At 45.3% G+C, this 18,957-nt stretch overlaps 1 protein-coding gene across 2 annotated transcripts in view; it reads left to right on the top strand.

Annotated features, from left to right (window-relative positions):
* Positions 1–2,455: 2,455 nt before the first annotated feature.
* The window catches only part of LOC143353362 (uncharacterized), a 487,736-nt gene continuing 471,234 nt past the window's right edge, over positions 2,456–18,957 (top strand). Inside the window, exon 1 of one of the 2 annotated variants that reach the window (XM_076786626.1) lies at positions 2,456–4,647. The gene's annotated coding sequence lies outside the window, so the exon portion shown is untranslated. The remainder of the gene's footprint in view (positions 4,648–18,957) is intronic. The other variant, XM_076786625.1, reaches the window with a different exon arrangement.

The raw sequence follows: 18,957 nt of genomic DNA, 5'->3' as shown, positions 1-18,957 counted from the left end.
GAGCATCGCGCACGAATGAAAGTTTAAACTTTTAGATTTATCAATATATCCTCATAAAATTGTGACGATCGGATGGAGGGAATTTTTCTGATGAAAATGTGGTCAAATTCGAGTGTAATCGAACAAGTTTCACTGATACGTAATGTTACGGTAAAAATTAGAATCTCATTAAAGACAGTCCAAATGATGTCGTGTTTGGACTCATTTTGATCGGGATGAGCTCTACAACTCATTCGTATTAAAAATATTGTTCTGATTAAAAACATAAAAGCATAAATTGCCAATAATGTTGGATTCTCCATCTGCTTACATTGTAGGCTGTTGGTCGGGCTTTATAAAACAATCTTTATTCGTCGAATAAATTCATTACGTGTGGAATAGAGATAACATAATTATTTTTATTTGATGCGTAACAAATCATTTTTTTATCTTTTATTCGCTGTTTGAAATGTCTATTTCAATAAAAATTTGCCCATCTTTGCTCCTACAATTATATGATTTTATATTATATTAATTCATCCACGTGATTCTCTCTCAAACTCTATACTATTCGGAATAGTACGTTAAATAAACGCTACTCTGGTTTTCAACATATTTCTGTTCCCACAGATCGATTCTTGGAACAATTATCCATAAAAAAAGTGTAAGGAAATAATGCTTGTTCATGAAATATTTTTAAATTACAAATTAAGGTATCTCATATGGAAGTAGAAATTGATTTTCCTAAAATTATGCTTTAATCATTTCTTACGTAAAATATTTTTACGAATTTTTCGTCTTTGATATTAGTTTTACTTTTAATATTTTAAATCTTAAAAAGCAACACTAAAAAAAAATATCTGTTTAATTTGAATACGTTTGTCGGAGAATGTAACATTTGATAATCGATATGGGTCCGTGATGATTCACCTTCTCACCGACGAGAATTTCCTTAGTGGTCTTCTGCACCGACGAGATACCGTCGTTGGCCTTCTGTTTCTTACTCCAGGCAAAATCTATCCTAGAGGGCGGTAGAAAACATCGTGTTTTTCGAGCGACACATTCTCCCGTAAGGCTGGCAGTCTTTATATATATCTCGTCGGTGACCTCATCTGTACTGGCAGTCTTTCTAAATATCTCGTCGGTGATTGGGGCCATTACCGACCGTTCGCAGTACCCACCTGGGACCCACTTTGAGGTTCGCAGTTTAAAACGGGGGCTGGCAGTCTTTCGAAATATCTCGTCGGTTTCGACGTTTTGAGTACTGTGGGTAACTGCATGTGTTTACCCACACCTGTGGATACAGGTTACAGTTTAATGTTGGTAGATGGCACCACGAATCTACTTTCATGAATAAAGCGAACGGTATTTCCGCGTTTCCTCAAATCCTGTTTTATTACTAGTAAATTAAAAATGCTGTATTTAGTATCTTTATATTAACGGAAAATTGAAATACTCTATTTGCAAATATATTATTTATGGCTATGTTCTTCGTCGGTGGTATTTGTTTAATTTTTTAAGAATATTCTTACTTATATAATACTGGGAATCGTTAATATTTATTTTAATTAATGACAGTTTCTAATTAAAAAATCATTACAAGATCTACTCAACTATATTTGCACACTATTTACAACCTGTATCGATAAATTGATAATAAGGCTTTGGTAGTGTGTGGTAAACATGCTAACTAAATATAGGAAAAAGTTTGAACTAGTAAAGAATACCTAAACAGTTACCCAACTAGTAAATATTGCTATCGTTAAGACATCTTAAATTTTGACCATCTCGATATTACTTCAGCACTCCTCTATCAAGATATGGTGCTGTATTATTAAAAATGTTATATACAATTTACATAAATTTAATTAGTTATACATGTAGTAATTGTAGTCACTACTACTACAATTCTACGAATAACTATTCTCGCAGAAGGTTTTGATTATTCATTATCAGGACTTGAGTTTGGTCTACACTGTCTCTACAACCAAAATAGGGATATTGAAGAAATATAGAGCAGCTATGACTAGGTAGACTACAGATTTTACGCATTTATGACAAAAATAAGGAGGAACAAATTAAAATCAGCAGACTGTTTAACAGAATTTCAGACCGTTGTCTATTGGTTTAAGTTTATTTCTCCAGCTATGTCCACATTGAAGCAACATCGAGCACCTTTTGTCGTTTTCTTTTTTTCAAGAAGTATAAGGTAACAAGCGACAAGAAGTTGCTCGATGTTGCTTCAGTGTGGGCATAGCTTTACATCGATGTAAGCAAATTTGAATTTAGCCTAAAAAATTCGCAATCTAGTAATGACACTGATGGACAAAGGGGACGGAGATTGGCAAAAGAAGCTGGTTATTCGTCGAGCAGGCAGCAAGGAGCAGCAGCAGCAGCAGCAACAGCAACAGCAACAGCAACAGCAGCAGCAGCGTCGTGCACCGAGCACCAGAGCGTGGCGCGATACGGGGATGGAGGCCGCGAGCAGGCGAGCGAGTCGAGCGAGCCGAGTCGAGGATCGAGAACCAACCGACGACTCAGGAAGGCAGTGCACGCCCGACTGCCGACACGAGCGGATGGCGTACGTAGCCGTTCGCGTCACGCTTGCCTCGTGATTTTCCTTCCTGTCAGACACGGTCACCGGCGTCGTAATTTTGTGACGAGTCACGCAGTATTTGAGAGTTGCCTTTGCGACGGCACGCGGTCGTAATCGTCAGGTTGATCGTGACGTCGCGTGTCGCGCAATCGGAGCAGGGGCGGGAGACAGAGAAAGAGAGTTTGAGGGAGAGAGAAAGAGACGAGAAAAGAGACCCGATATCGTGACAGAAAAACGAATCGAAGGAACGCACGGAGGGGAAACCGAAACGTTGTTTTCGTTTCCGACCTCCACGGGACCGTCGGTTCTCTTCGTTGTCGTCGTGTTTTCGGCGACCGACGCGACGACTGGCACTCCACCGTGTTACCGATCCGCATAGTTTCTAAGGCCACGTGTGTGCGCGCACACGCGCCTCTCTCGCACGCATCCCGAAAAACCGTCGACGACGCATCTACACACGCACCGCCGCGCCGCGCCGCGTCGCGACGGGCCTGCGCAGTCCGCGCGCGAAGCGCCCTCCAAAACGTTCGTGTGCGCGCGTGCAACCCTACCGGAGCCCGCTGACGTTGGTTACCATAGTAGCGCGCGTGGCGATCAGCTGATCGTCGCGACCCGAGCGTGTTCGACCGTCGGCAGTCGGCCAGCAGCGGCTCCGTCCACTCGTCGTTCCGTGCGTCGCCGTCGCCGTATGCGTTTTTTTCGTGTCTAACCAGGATTTCCATCGTTCCGCGCAAAAAATCACGACTGTCCCTCGCGATCCCGTCAACGAGCGACACGTCCCAACACTCCCCGGATGCTTCTCGAAGGATCTACCAGAATTACTAACGCTTACCATACAATCCGACGGTCGTTCTGGCCGCTGTCAGGACACACGCAGCATCAATCCGTCGTGGCCGGAGTCGCACGTGATTCAAGACCCGAGCAGTTACGTTGTCGCGTGGTACGTGCGCAGTGTTGACAAGAAACGTGTTGCACTACCGCGTCGATGCGGTGTGCCAGACACCGAACCTGTGACACTACAGACTACACCGTGCGATATACTGTGTGTCGAATTCGCTCGGAAATGAATTTCGACGGGAAGATCTCCAGCGACACAGCAGAGTCCGGGACACCGTGTTATCATGTTATCACCGATTGATCGTTGTAAATCGGTCTCGCTCGAACGTATCGATACGTTCTCGTTGTTATCGATTCGGACGTGTTTTTCCGCGATCGAGCATTTCTGACCTACATTCGGACCAGTGTTTTCCGAACCCCGAGACAGGTGTGCCCGGTGATATTCGTGGTTTCCGATCTATCTAAATAAATGATACGTGCGGCTACCCTGCAGTGTTAACTGAAGACGGAATCCATTGTGCGCGCGATAGTGTTGTCAGGTAGTTTCTAGATAGGCGACCGACTACCGGCGGCCATCGGCGACACACTGCAGAACGAACAGAGACGAAATTGCCGGAGGAATAATCTCTCGACGAAATAACTATCGTTCGAGGACTGTCGACTTCCAGCCGGTTCGTTTCGGAACGCTTCGGATTTCGAATATTCAAACCGGTGTTCCAACGCACGATCGAGATACAGTCCCGACTGGAATATCGCGGTGACTCCTGGGAGGAAATATATCGATACATCGATATTTTGTGTCGGAGTGGTTGTGGGTGACAGGTCCAAGAAGCTCTCGCGTCCGCAGGAAGAGAGATAAATAAAATAGATACCTAGATTGCGATTGCTGTTTCCGTCGAACAACCTTGAACTCGAACGTTTCGGATAATATAGAGTGTGAACCCTTCGGTGCTCGTATACACACATTTTGACAATCGTTCGCGCCTGTGACAGTCAGCTCGACACCATCGACGAACCCCACAGTGGACTCGTGAAGTGACTCTGCTTTTCAACGGACTTTCGTCCATAGTGATTGCTTTTTGTGTGGTGTTTCGGACCGCGGCGATGACAGTTTGTAGGATTTTTCTCGCGCACGCGGGAACTCTGTGATAGCCGATGACGTCAACATCGTTACGTGGATTAAGTCGAACATGAGGAGAACACGAGTCCCGGAATCATCTTGATAGAAAGCTTCGGTGAGCACGAGTTACATTATCCGAACAAAAAAAAAAGAAATGCTTTCGCTTTCGTTTACTCGGGCGGGGAAGGCTCGCGTCCGTTCATACATTTTCCCGCCAATTTGATACCGATCAGCGTCCGCCATTATGCATCGCGGTAGCCGCAGTTGCGATTGGTCGAATTCGTATCGAACTGGCGATCGTTTTTCAAAATGGTGTGAGGGGCTGTAAAATGGATTAGTAAGAATGTCGTGGTTTTTGAAAGATTCTGTGAGATGGCGGTTGATTTTGTTGGCTAAATATTATGTTTACCGTAATATTATGTAACCGTAATATTACGTTTGAGTTTTTTTGCGATTTGAAATTTGGTATTAGGTTAGAATCTGTTTACATAACTACAAAATACTTTTCAGGCGAACACATCTACTGTGATGTTAGAGATATTCGATTTGTGTGCGAAATGGCGGCCAGTAGAATTGCAATACCTCATGAGAATGTAATCCATGCGATGTTAAAATAGATTGCAAACGCAGTACCAACGTAAATGCGTTCCATTTTTGAATGAAGTAAATATAGATTGTTAAAATCGCGTGTAAGTAGTACCATTTTTGAAAAATATAACCTTTTCAATAGTAAAGTACATCGCGAACATGATATCAACATAAATTGTTTCGGTGTGATATTTTATTAGTGCTATATAATTCGATGTAATAATATTAAAATTGAGCAACAAAATATAGATATTTTCCATGGCCGCTACTGTAGACTCCGGTCAGTTGTCGAGTCGACGAACCTCTATCGATCTTTGCCTCCTGTCTGCGTCTGTCCTCCCCCGCCACATAGCAATGCAGGCTACGTTGAATTTTAGATATGGTTGTTTCCTGTCCCATTTGCGTCATTAGCACTTCCTTAAAATACCCCTAAATTGTCTACCTGTATCAGAATCCAAAGAAAAGAAAAATCCAAAAGACTTCCAAAAAATGTTAGAAGTCAGAGGAATTTTGAACAGGAAATATGTCCTATACGTTGTTATCGTTAGAATTTTTTCGCTGCAAAATTTGCAGCAAGCAGTGTCAACGTTTTATACTAGAATTTATATTTGTTACATAATATAGCTGTTACCGTGGCTATTTATTGGCGGCATATTTAACCCTAGATAAACACAAACATGAACTCTCTTTATTTAATAATGAAAATATTTTGGTTTACAATTGCAGGGTTCCGACAAGCATTTGCATGACAGGCTAGTTGTCGAGGCTTAAATAAAAGAAGTAAAAGCGTTAGGAAAGTGCTGGAAAGAACATTGTTGTTATCGTGAGCATTCACGAGTAACAGTACACACGAGACACACCACTGCTCGCGGTCAATGATAAACACCGCCCGCATAATAAAGGTACACACTCGGTGATAAACACTCGACAATAAGCGGCAGCGCACGGTGCATACCGTTGTCTTTCCGGCGGTGTGTTTTATCGGTTTCGTTTCCGATATTTTCAAGAAAACAACGGCCGCTTGTTTACAACCTGCGGCCAATTGTACAGTCTCTTTCACGAGAAAATAAATTGGAAATGTAGAATAACGAAAAACTCGTCGGACACGTTTGCCACTGGAATCAACGTGTCCGTCCATGGCTGACTGATTCTCCTTCTCAAAATCTCAATGTGAAACTCCCCATTGGGAGTTATAAAGCTTATGAGTTAGCATAAGGTTTCAAAAAAATGGCATGATGAACGCTCTCTGCATTGCTCGATGAAAATACTTTTCTCGATGAGCGAGGAAAATAGTATTCGCGCTTTCTGTGCTTTTCGCATTGTTTAATTACTAACGAGATGTAAAATGGGAATGATTATACTAGGAAATTTCGAATTTGTTGTTCCAATGCTGATATTAGAATATTGGAAGGTCGTATTTGATTTTGGAAAGTAGTTTACCTCCGCGATCACGGAACTGCAGTAAATTAGGTTCCTGTCCCTTGTGTCCTTGGTGTTCTAGCAGCATTGGTATTGCAGTCTTGTTTTTGTTCAAGGTTTTCACAGATCGTTAATCGCAACTAATTTTGCAGCAACCTTAAATGTATCCGAAGTTGATCTAACGCGTTTCCTCGTTCTGCGCGCAGTATCGTTTCCCGCCGTTTCAATTCCACTCGGGACTCGCGTTTCTCTTCAATCAGCTTACAACTTGTAATTGTTGGAACGCAATGACACGCGTTAAATCGCCAATAGGAAGTAACAGTGCTTTTAGCATCTTGTACAGACTCGTAGTCTCTAAAACTTTTGACATTTTGCAAACTTTCGAGATTGCTAGTCTCCGATGAAAATCACTTTTGAAAGTAACCAGTGGTTATATCACCGGATATGAGCGGAACCCTGTTTCACCGACAGACTACAGATTTTATGCATTTACGATAAAAACGGATAAACGAGACAGAAAACTGTAAGGACATTAACACGAATAAAGTGGTATTGGGATTTTAGTGGAAAATAAAAATTGTCTAAATTCATTTCAGGTACAAGTTTAACACGCATGTCGATTCCGCATAAAGATCCGTAGCCTGACCACGGATAAAGGCAACATATCGAGTATCGTGGCAAAATTCTCCTCGGAACTGGAAATTAATGCCGTGACGGGGTGGTCCGTGTCCCAGCGTTGTTCGCACGATAGTGTGCGCGACGTACGCGCGAGGAACGGGCAGGCGCATCTTAATTTGCGGTCGCACGTTCCTAATTTGGTTTACCGACGGCCGTGCACCCGGCAGAGTAACGTTCTGTGCCGCAGTTGCCCGGCATTAGGAGACGCGGAGACCGCGGCTGCAGAGGAACAGACAAGGAACGAGAGACAAAGAGACGACAGAGAGGAGGGTTATTAGTCGGTCGCGGTTATTTCATTTGCGACTCATGGTCCACGGGTGCGGGTTCGCGTAATTGTCAGGTTTACGAGGGGCCCGTGGCTTGCGACAAAGCTCCGTCGAAGCGTATCCGGAAAGTTATTGCCTATGAAAAGTACTGTTCGTCGCGAGAGACTTCCATAGACCCCGGAGAATACGTTTCCCTGAAAAGCAACGTGACCGTGTTGCGTAATTTATACGCCCGGCCGTTTGTCTTCTGCATGAAATTGAGAATGCAACGTTGGGAACGCTTGACACTGCGCGGCGTTCTACAATTTTCCTTGGGGAGGATGCTGTTTAATAATTTTGGGGGAAACTGTCAGGTTCTCGCTCTCCTAGACACTTTTACGACGACCAGAGGACACCTCTGTTCCGTTAGCTCACCGATTTTCCTTCCAGTGCGAAAACTGGTTTAAACTGTTTTACAAGGTGTACGCTAGTTGCTCTGTAAGTACGAGAGTTCGGGGCTGTAGAGTGACCGACTAGTTATCGGGGGACCAATCGTGTGAGCGTTGCGGGCGCAGGTGGGCGTGGCAGGGCGTTCCTTAAAGGTCGCTTACCGAGCGACCAATGCACAGACATACTTTTAATTTTGCTATTGACTCTCGAATTATATCACAGAGTTTAAAATCTGTTTGAAGACTTGAAACTTTTAACAAAAATACAGGGTGTGCCAGGAAAATGTATACACATTTTACCAACTGCTGGCTTGCTTAATGTTCAACGCTAGGTTAGTTAACATCACTTCGATTTAGCGCATCACAGTGCGAAATTCGAGCAAAGACAATAATAGACCGCCGCAATTGATCGCCTGCGTCGCGACGGCACTGCGCAACATTTATCAGGCCCCAACAATAGTTCTCGTTCATTTATTCACAGCGACGAGTGCGCAGAAAAAAGAAAATTCCTTCTCGCTATTGAAAAACACACGAGAGATCGCGTGCGAAGTCGTTTCAACGAGGTTTCTATACAGCACGGTCTCGGAATCGAAACTTCCACTTCCCCTCGAAGTTTAAAGACTCCTCGAGGATACTCAAACCGCGCGCGCGTTCCGTGTACCTGTATTTACCTACACGCCGGCAGAGCTGAAGTAGCTTGCGGAATCCAAATGAATAAACAGGTGTTCAGCTACGGAATAACTGTTCACCGTAGACGTATATTTTTTAACCGTACACCCCGGGATTGCTACGCAACATCTAAACGCGCAAATGCTATCAGAAACACCGTTTACCTCAATCAGCTCTTTAAGCGCTGGAGAAAAGACGACTTCGCGCGGATGGGACTGGGAAAGCGCAGAAATTGCAAACCGGAAGTCGCTGTTAAAAGGCGAGCCGGATGAAGTGCTCCTCGGTAATTCGATTACCTGGAAATGATTGGAAGCCCTCTGGTTCTGTCTCGAACTTTCGAGTCTCTTTTCGTCAAATTTAACACAAAAGTTTATTCGTTCCGACAAATATCAGTGTGAGAAGATAATCTTCCAGATAATATTCCAACTACTCGAAATTATATCTAAGATTATGATCTCTTTTTTTAAAGTTATTACGCAAACTAATTTAACGCTAGGAAGTTTCCATGAAATTTTCGCATCGGGTCCAAGTTACTTTCGGTTTCTGGGAGCCATAGTGTTTATGATGTAGACAGCGGAGAAGCTAGTCGAACGACTGTCGCTACGCGTTCCGCGGAGCTAAAATTAGCCTGCATACCGATTTTCGAAAAAAACGTGACTGTCCCGGTCGCGGCCCGTTCCTTTGTCAACGGGACAAAGAGGCAGGCGACATTTTCGAAAAAGACTCGGCGGACTATGTTCGCTCGGTGACGGTCGGTTAGGCGTCCACTTCGGCTGACACTGCGCAAACATATCCTGGCCACTGTCTTGCGCAATGTTTGAACACCGGTGCACTTTGGCCAGACTTTTTTTTTCCCCTCCCCGGATGAAATCATGCTCGTGTGCTGGCGCGACGTTGATTTCGAGGGGCGAAAATCACGCGTTCTCGGCCCGGGGAACGCACCTAACCGTACATTCTGGTCAGGCTCCTATCTTGTTCACTGTCAGATTGTTGACACAGCCAGTGACACGTTTAATAGGATTATTTATGCTCCTAAAGGCGCTTAAATGGTCCCACGTCCGTATCGGCTTCATCTACCTGACGGCGCGTAGCATAATTATGTCGACACGGTTTGTATATCGGCTCTCTCTCTCCCTTTCTCCCCTTCTCTCTCCCTCACTCTCTCTCTCTCTCTCTCTCTCTCTCTCTCTCTCTCTCTCTCTCTCTCTTTCATCGAGAGTGACAACGCCTAGACGTCCCTGATTTTGTCTTCGCTCGACTTCCGACGTACAACGAGACGTTTTAATCGGTTGCGAACGCGCGTGGCTGCCGGGACACGTGCTCCATAACTTGTCCCGATGATTATTGACATGATTATCTCGCACCACTGCGCACGGACGGACGAATGGGAATTAATTGAAATAAACGTTAGATACGCTGTTCTTCACCTTCGAACGGTAACGTGATTTTTTCAGTCGCGTGCCGCTTGATCTACAGCTAACGCTTGCACGCAGACACTTTCCACCGTGTCTCGTTTCTTCGGTTTAAACCGTATGGTATTCTATTCTCATCGGTTGACTGTCCATAACGTTCTGGAACTTCAAAATCATCTGCTCACGGTCTCCTCTCCGTTCTTAGTTTAACAATCGTGTAGACAATCAAGATATCAATCTAAGTTTCTAGCTTTCTTTTTAAGCCGGCGTCCTTGAAGAGCTCTAAGCAGTCGCATAATTTAAGCGGCGTCCACTGGCATCGGTGAGATCGTATTTCATACTCGTTGGTTGATCCTCCGCAACGTCCCGTAATTTTAAAGTCATCATATTTTTCCCGCGCTTTCATTTAAAAACTCCGCGGAGAATCAAAATGCTCAGCTTCGTTACAAGCCATCGTCCTCGAGGAACGTAGTCGCATAATCCGACCGATGTTCACTAGCATCAGTCCAGTGTTTACCAAGATCCTCTATTAAAAAAATATGTTAACCCGATATTTCCATCTTTATGGGTTCCGCGGGTTAGTTACGAAAAGCAGCCCGCTCGCCCGACGGCGCTGGTTAATTAATTCGAGCGTGCACGCACGCAGGCGGGTTATGTGCGTGTGCCAAGTAATACGCTTGTACGGCCGTGTTCTTAATTGTTGATATCTAATCCATCTTGTACTGTGATACTCAATCTACGGGCGATCTCGTTGTACGTTCCATCGGGCGCGTTCATGTGCTCACGCCGCGCGATGCACGCGTGTAAGCGGCACAGGTAATTTGCGGTTTTGAGACGAGGCTTGGATTCAGCCGGATAATGACCCGCCGGCACTCGTAACGTTAATTGCGCTCGTTTGAGTCTTTTGCGAAAGCTCGATCGTGCGTTGTGTTGGTTTCGAGTTCGAACGCGAAAGCGTCGCGTCGCGCCGCTCCGGGCCGCGTCGTCTCAGGCGCGCGTGTGCGATCCTTTTAATAGCGCATTAAAAAATTTACGCACTCGTTAATCCGCGCTCGAAACGCGACATCGAATGCTAGACCCGCCTCAAGGCTGTTTTACGCGTCGCACATTGTAGCTGGGTTATGGTCGCGAGTAACGCTCCGGATTTGATTGTAGCCAGCCGTGATTTTTGTTCGAGCAGGTATTTCAATTGTTTACGGTGGGGAGAAAAGCGCAAAATGTTTTAGTTACTATTATTCGATTATAAAATGCATACTAAAAACACGAAGAGAAGCAGATTGCGTAGAATCGTACGATATTTTATCAGCGTTCGCTAACCCTGCATCTCCAGCAAACCCGTTACCGCAACAACCCTACGGTGCACAGGGTGCATCGGATCTTTTTCCGAGCTCGGTTGCAGCGAGCGTCGTCGGGGTGTTAAATCGTGCATAACATAACGGCGCGCTTGGCAACAGTTCTCGTCGGTTTTCCTGGCTTATTGAAAAAAAAGAAGCGAATTTCCCGAATGCAGGGGAGAGGAGAGGATCGGTGCAGCGTGCGTTAATTAACCATTTAATTGGCTTTGATGCGTCGCCGACGCCCGGACGAGTTTTGCCTTTGAACGATCGAAAAAGTGTGGAGCTGGTGAGAACGGGCCGGCGATCCAGGGCGACTCCTTTGAAGCCACAAAAATGATTCCACGCAGTTCCCCGGGCGTGATGCAGCAACGTGTTGTCGTTGATGTATGCGGCGTATCGGCCAGGTGAGCCGAGTTCTCTCTCTCTCTCTCTCTCTCTCTCTCTCTCACTAGGGAAACAGAGCCGAGAGGAGACGAGGATGCGTTATGTCAGCGGAATGAAAAATGGAGAACCGCTGCCGGCGATATAACACGATATAAGCATGGATCACAGGCGACAACCGCTCATTAGCATACAATACGGGCTAATGGGATCGCACGCTGACGGCTACCGTTCAATACCGGCGTCCCCACGCAGAGCTACGATCGCCCTTTCCACGCGGGGAGAGTACAAACCGTATTATAGAAAATTGCTACAGAGAGCCACGGACACGCGTTTTTACTCTCGCGGTTTTGCTAAACCGCTCCGCTCTGCCACGCCGCGATACTCTCGCGACAATAATTATAGCCCCGGCCGCGGACGATTGATGGGACGCTCGCAATAATTACAAGATGCCCCGCGCGCGATGATTTACTAATTCCACCGCGAGACACCGAAAGTATACGCTCGATAACAGCGTAATTTCAAATGATTTTTTTTTTTTGCCGAGCGGCGGCACAGTTTTCCGGAGGAAACGATACCATCTTCGTCCGAGCCGAGAACATTTCAAGGAAACGATCTTGTTACTCGGGACACGGTGGTTCTGCGAATTATTATTGATCGTAAGAAATGAAAGCTGGATAACAATGTGTGTCCTCTTCCAATAATTTCAATAAATCGAATACAGAGTGTCCCAAAAATGCTGCACTTCCTTAACCGGGGTAATCCCTCGAGTCATTTGAAGCAACTTTTTCCTTTGCGAAAATCTTCTCCGCGGCTTCGTTAAAGAGTTATTGAGGAAAAACACGGACCAATCAGAGCGCGGCTACGGCGGACGGATTCCAGCTCGACCAATGCCAGTACCGCGCTCAGCGGGACCCGTCGGCACGCCGGAATCCCTCTACTATGGCCGCGCCCTGATTGGTCCGTGTTTATCGTTAATAACTCCTTAACGAAGCCACGTGGAAGATTTTCGCAAAGGAAAAAGTTACTTCGCATGATCTCAGGAATTATCCCTTTCAAGGAAGTGCAACATTTTTGGGACACCCTGAAATGTTTGGTTTTCGAGTTGAAATAGCTCCGAGTGCGGATAAAAATATTCTTCCTTTGAAAGTGTTTAATTGCAACAGAAATTCTCGCCGTAAAAATCCAAGAAAACAATTTCGAAATAAAAGTGAAATAAGAAGACGTTTCGTTTTCCGGGGAAAAAATTCGCTAAACAGGAATAAAGATTCGTTATCTGGGCTCCGTGGAACTAGGAAGTAACGAGCAGTCGTGTAGCTGGAAATTACTGTGACTAACATGTAATAACATATCGAATTACGCTCACCTGCGCTACACTCCGCGGTTCCAGCGGGCTCTCGCCGGTCGAACAGATAAAATTAACAGGAATCGGTCCGCCGGGCATTGTACGCTGATTGCCATTTACACGTCATCGCGTTATAGTTGTAGACCACGAGCATCATTACTGGCCCAGGCGCAGCGAATGCGTGCGAACAGTCAGTTTTAGTGCGGTGCAATAAAAGACGCGAGGCGTCGCTGTTATTGCTTTTCCTCTGGAACGAGCCCTGGGCGCTAGTTTCGCCCGGCCGTTGTTGTTTCGTTATCGTCCCCGGCGGGCCTCCGAGCCGAGGATTATTGAGATAATGCGATAAGTCCGGGATTTCTTGGCGAACAGTGGCGAAACAAACGCGAGCAAGAAACGAAAAAGTCCTCGAAGAACCTCTCATTTCCGTTCGCGGACGAGATCTGCCACGGATTAGTCGTTTTTCTGAAACTGTTGGGGGAAAAAGGTCGAAAATGCGGTGAAAATTGATAAAACCGTACACACGTACTATACATAATATTATAATATTAACCCTTTGCCCTCGAGTGATGATTCTGAAGCACCACTAGAAATTGTTGTGGCATAATTTCAAAGAAATTACAAAACATATTACAAAATTTGTGTTTAATAGATCATTAAACATTTAAATATTATATGTGGAAATCGAATCAGTTTCGTACGAATAAAATGAAAATATTCTAAGACGGAAGAAAAATTTAGTTTACAATGAAAATAGCGCCGAGTGCAAAGGGTTAATAGACTGCTGAGTTTATGCATTTATGACAGAAATGAGTAGCAGTAGTTTAAAACAGCGATAACGTTACAGGAGTCTATCAGAATGCTGTTATATTATTTTCATCCTGTTAAACATGCCGAGAAAGAACATAAATTGTTAGTTCAATCCAATTTGTTGCAATCCAAATGGAAAATTTGTATTTTGCACAAAGATCCGCAGTGTAGATGTTAAGTTTAATTAGTAGGGACGTTTATTTCCTTCGTGTTGTCATATAAACGGGTTCGGAATAAGTTCGTTTGGAAACTGTTAAGTGTTAAACGCTTTCCCAGTGAAACGTAAGAGTGCTCTTAAGATGGTTAATGACTTTGCTGAACGGCTCGTGTACGGTTTCATTTCGAAACGTTTATAACTTTTAAGCAATTTTCCAAGCGTAATCGAGAAAAACGATGGCCCGAAGAGAACTGTAAAATATGAACTATCTAATCAGTGTCTTACATTTTTCTACAAGATAATGACCCCGGAGACATATCTATCGCCCTTTAGGAATTATTGAGCCAGATAAATCGCATTAATTACTTCGGTCAGCATACGAAGAAGTGTACGACAGAGTGTATGGCAGCCAGATAACATACGGAGCTAGGTCACTCCCCAGATAGAGTCTATTATGTATAGAATTAGTTGACGTATTATATAATTGCTCGAGCAGTCTTTGCTTTTTTTGTTCATTCGATCGATTCTTTCGATCGAAGTCTGTACAATGTGCGCAAGAATCAAATAGTTCGCAGTTCGAAGCGAACATACAGGGTGTCTCATTCGAGCGCGACCAGTCGAATATCTTTCTCGAGGCATGTTTGTGTTATTAAACAACCGTTTCCTGTAGATCCACAGGTGCTCGTAGCTTTCGCAAAGCTTGTGTTCTTCTCGGGCACGAAGTTGAAGTTTGACCTTCAATTTCGAGGTTCAGGATCGTTCAAGGTCATTCGACGGCCAGGTTATAATACACATCTGAACGCATTTTTCACGAGCAGCGCGATGCAATAGGAAAAGAGATGTGGTTATTTGGGAGAGCAACACCTGCAGAATTCTTCATAAAATATTTTTCACATTTTCGCGAGCACAAAGCGTTTGGGGGATTACGTTTAAGCAGGATACCACGTAGTACGTGTTGTATATATTATGCTGGTATAGTTATATAAACTCGAAAAGCTGGCTCAATCATAACGCCGCAGTCGCAGCGTCATTAATCATACGGCAGTCGGTTCGCAGGCATGCGTGCAGTTATCAGTGCACGCAAGTGTTCGTTTTTTTCTAAACGACTCGCGGCTCGAGCCCGAGGTTCGCAAGAACGTTGCAGGACGGCGGCGGAACCAACGCGGAGAGAAGTCCGCGGTAAAAACGTCAATAGGTCGGCGGCGGTGAAATAAAACGAACGCCTCGCGAACTGTGGCCAACGACGACGACGACGACGACGACGACGGTAGTCGAAAGAAGGAGAGAGTATCGAAGCAAGTAGCTGTCGATAATGAGAAACTCGATAAAAACGAGCCGTGACCGTTTCGTCTCAATTGATGCACGTCCCGTCATAATTGATACTGCAACGTCAAAGCGGCTGCTGCCTGGTCGGCAGGTTGCAGTTAAACAGCCCCGGCTTACGTTTAATGAGACGGCTGGCTTTGGCTTAACAAAGGGCTATTACGGATTCGTTTATCCCGCGAAAACTGATCGCTCTCGCCGCGCCGCGCCGCGCCGCACCGGCCCGTGTTCCTTTCACTCTATCGGGAAAAATTGGCGAGTTCCTCGGTGCGCCGGCGATTTTTAAAAGGAAAGCGTGCTTTCTAATACGGTCCGGGACCGATCTTGCATATAAGTGTTACGCCTCTCCCTCGTTTCGCATAATAAGCGGACAATGCGCGATCAAATTTCGAACGCGAGTCGCGACGGACGAACCGCGGTCCGAATTTTCATTCGATCATCGAAATAACGCTGCGAAATAAATGTGCAACACGTTGACCGCCACGTCGCGTCGTCCACTCGTCGTCTGTCTTTAAACATTAAGTTTTACAGGTTGCTCGAACCGAACTTCATAGGGAGTTACGCGATCCGAAAGAGTTCGAGTAGGAAACCATCAAAAGCAATGGCAGTTTTTATTAGAACGATTCAATTTAATTTTGAAGGATATTTTGGGAGCGGGGCGTTCGGCAGTCAAGTTTGGAAGTAAAATTGTGGTGTCTGTTATTTGTTCTGGATAGGTTAACAGGAATATAATGGAACTGTATTATTTTGTAGGAAGCTTCGAAGTAAATGAAAGAAATCGTATCGGACCGCGAAGGGTTAAGGGTTCATCGGCGTTATCGAGCGTCCGATTGAAATTTTCATTCGACCGTTAACACACTTCGAAATAAACACGTCTACTTGCGCAACACCGTACCAAAACCTAGTTAAGGGTTAATCGTCGTTATCGAGCGTATCCGGAAGTCGGTGACACCGATTTGGTTTTGGCACCGAAGATAATCGCGGCGCCGGGTCGGGAAGTTGAGGCGGATAGATAACGTTGACTTACATCGAGGTAATATGTAACCGTAGACGCGTACGTTTTACGCAGAGTCCGCCGGGTTTCGTGTGCGGAAACCTCCCGACACAATATGCAGTAATCCGGGACCTAAATCAGCTCGTTAATTTTCATTCTTTCACGCGGAACGATAAAATCTGATACGAGGGAGAGGTATGAGGTACCACCGTACGTGATCCACATCAACGGCGTGACAGAATGAGAATTTCTTTTGCGGCGTACGCTGATCTACGTTCTATATAGTCGCGTCGGATACGTGCGTGTATCTGTATGCGGGACACGGTGTATCCGCGGCTCGATGCATTTCTATTAACGCGTCATAACGAGACGCGTATTAGAGATCGCGCTCGCGAGCCATTAACGAGCGCGCTCGCGCGCGTAAATGAGGCGTTTATTTCATTTTATTATGTGTCGCGCGATTCCGTTGCGCCCTCGTCTGCTTCGGCATTGTTCGCCCGTATAATTCACACCGGAGATAATCGCGGATTGTTCCGTGTTCGCTTCTTCGCGAGCTCTCTTCACACTTCGCCGTGCACGCCCGATAAACTACGATGAACGATCGCGCAGAACGGCGACGATAGTAACCGAATTAACCGGAAAATTTCCGAGAGCCAAATTCGAATCAATTAAGGGCAGGGTCGGATCAACAATCTGCTGTCGGGGAACCGAATTCGGGCAAGTCGAACTCTTGCGATGGGTGAAACTGTTTCTGGATTTAGACGAAATTTGGAACGTACAAATTCGGAGACCGATGACAGGGTTCTTGGACTCTACTGAGAGCTTCTGGATCGAAAGGCTGAACTTCAAAAATCATTGAATTCGGAATTAGAGTTGCAAATTCAGAAACGCGGGAGATGGGCTTCTAGAGCTATATCTGAAGATTAATGAATTTTAGAGGTCCAAGGTGTTGAGGTTTTGTGACATGTGGCGGTCTTCTGCTTTCAAATTTTGTAGATTAGGTGGTCCCTAGCTTGGGGGGTTCTAGTGTGGGAGTTTACGTTTAGAGGAATCTCTAGGTATAAAAAGTCCCTGGGAAGGGACTAGTTAAGGGATCCCTAGTCAATTGGTAATCCCTGAGGGTAAAGGTCCTTGCTTGAATTCTTGGGTCCAAAAGAGTGTAGATCCAGAAGGGTTCCTTAGCCCAGAGGAGTTTCGAGGTCCAAGAGAGTCCCTTAGCCCAGAAGAGTCCCTTAGCACAAAAAAGTCCATTAGCCCAGAAAGTAGTCCCTTAGACCAGAAGAGATTCTAGTTCCAGATGAGTCCCTTAGCCCAGCAGAGTTTCTAGGTCCAGAAGAGTCCCTTAGCTCAGAGAGTAGTCCCCTAGATCAGAAAAGTCCCTTAGCCCAGAGAGTAGTCTCTTAGATCAGAAAAGTCCCTTAGCCTAGGAGAGATTCTAGTTCCAGAAGAGTCCCTTAGCCCAGAAAAGTTTCTAGGTCCAGAAGTCTCTTTACCTGAGAGTAGTCCCTCAGCCCAGAAGAGTTTCTAAATCCAGAAGAGTCTCTTATAGCTCACAAGGGTCCCTTCGACCAGAAAAGCCCATTACCCTAGAGAGTAGTTCCTTAGATCAGAAAAGTCCCTTCGACCAGAATAGTCCCTCAGCCCAGAAGCCCCTTTGTATCAAGTGTGTGTAGCATCTGCTGAATTCCCGCCAACATACAGTTTTCAGATCTGTTGTGTTTAATTGGTCCGATTCACGGTTGAGTCGTGAATTTTCGCTTTCTTCCGCGTAGGACGCTATCCGTCACGTTTTCAGATTCACGCGAACGTACACGATCGCGGCCATAAATGCAGACTCGCGTTGCCGTACGTGCTTGCGTACCCGCGTCGAATCGACGCCAAGTTCGCCGCGTATGCTAAAGCACGATTCGCTTTCGAAATAAATCGATAAGATCTTGCTGGAACAGATTTCAAATTAATGTCAATGCACACCGCGCGCTGTCGGCTCTTATTAATGCGCGCGGCGTAAGGTTGTTCTAACGTTATGACCGTTTCATGCAAAGCGGACGTTTCGCGTGTATAGTGTTCCATGGTTATACGCTACCGTGATACCAATTAGATGCCGGACCCTCGATTTTCAGGAAACTGGTTAGCGGACACGAACACGGCTGCCCCGCGCTTCATTAGTCAAACAGAAATGTAACCGTAAAGCGTGGGATTACATAATTTCGTTCGTCGATGAAATGTTTACGGGATATACTCCTCTAAGTCTCCCGGACTTTTTATATTTGTCTCTCACAATGAGTTGAATCCGATGCTCGCAGTGTGAATAGCCGATCATTTTAGCTCGCGAGAAGGAGAAGGATCGAATCAACCGCAGCAGCAGCAGTATTATAAAATCAGCGTTAAAACGCGAAATGAATGGTAGCTCGGTAAACAGCGAGTCATCGCAGCTCGTCTTCCATAGACACGGTGCAATTAATCTCCTGCCGGGTCAGGACACGGTGATTGCGATTTCAGGTGAGCCGAAATGGTGTTCCCGAGGAGAGGTTCATTTGCGCATACATATGTACATACATACGTTTTAATTGCAGGCATCCCGCGCGAACATAATACGTTAATGTAATTGGTGTCCGTAATAA

This window comes from Halictus rubicundus, chromosome 4 (assembly GCF_050948215.1).
Source record: "Halictus rubicundus isolate RS-2024b chromosome 4, iyHalRubi1_principal, whole genome shotgun sequence".
Classification (NCBI taxonomy): domain Eukaryota; kingdom Metazoa; phylum Arthropoda; class Insecta; order Hymenoptera; family Halictidae; genus Halictus; species Halictus rubicundus.
Note: the sequence above shows the minus strand (reverse complement) of the source record. Positions and strands in the feature narration are given on the sequence as shown.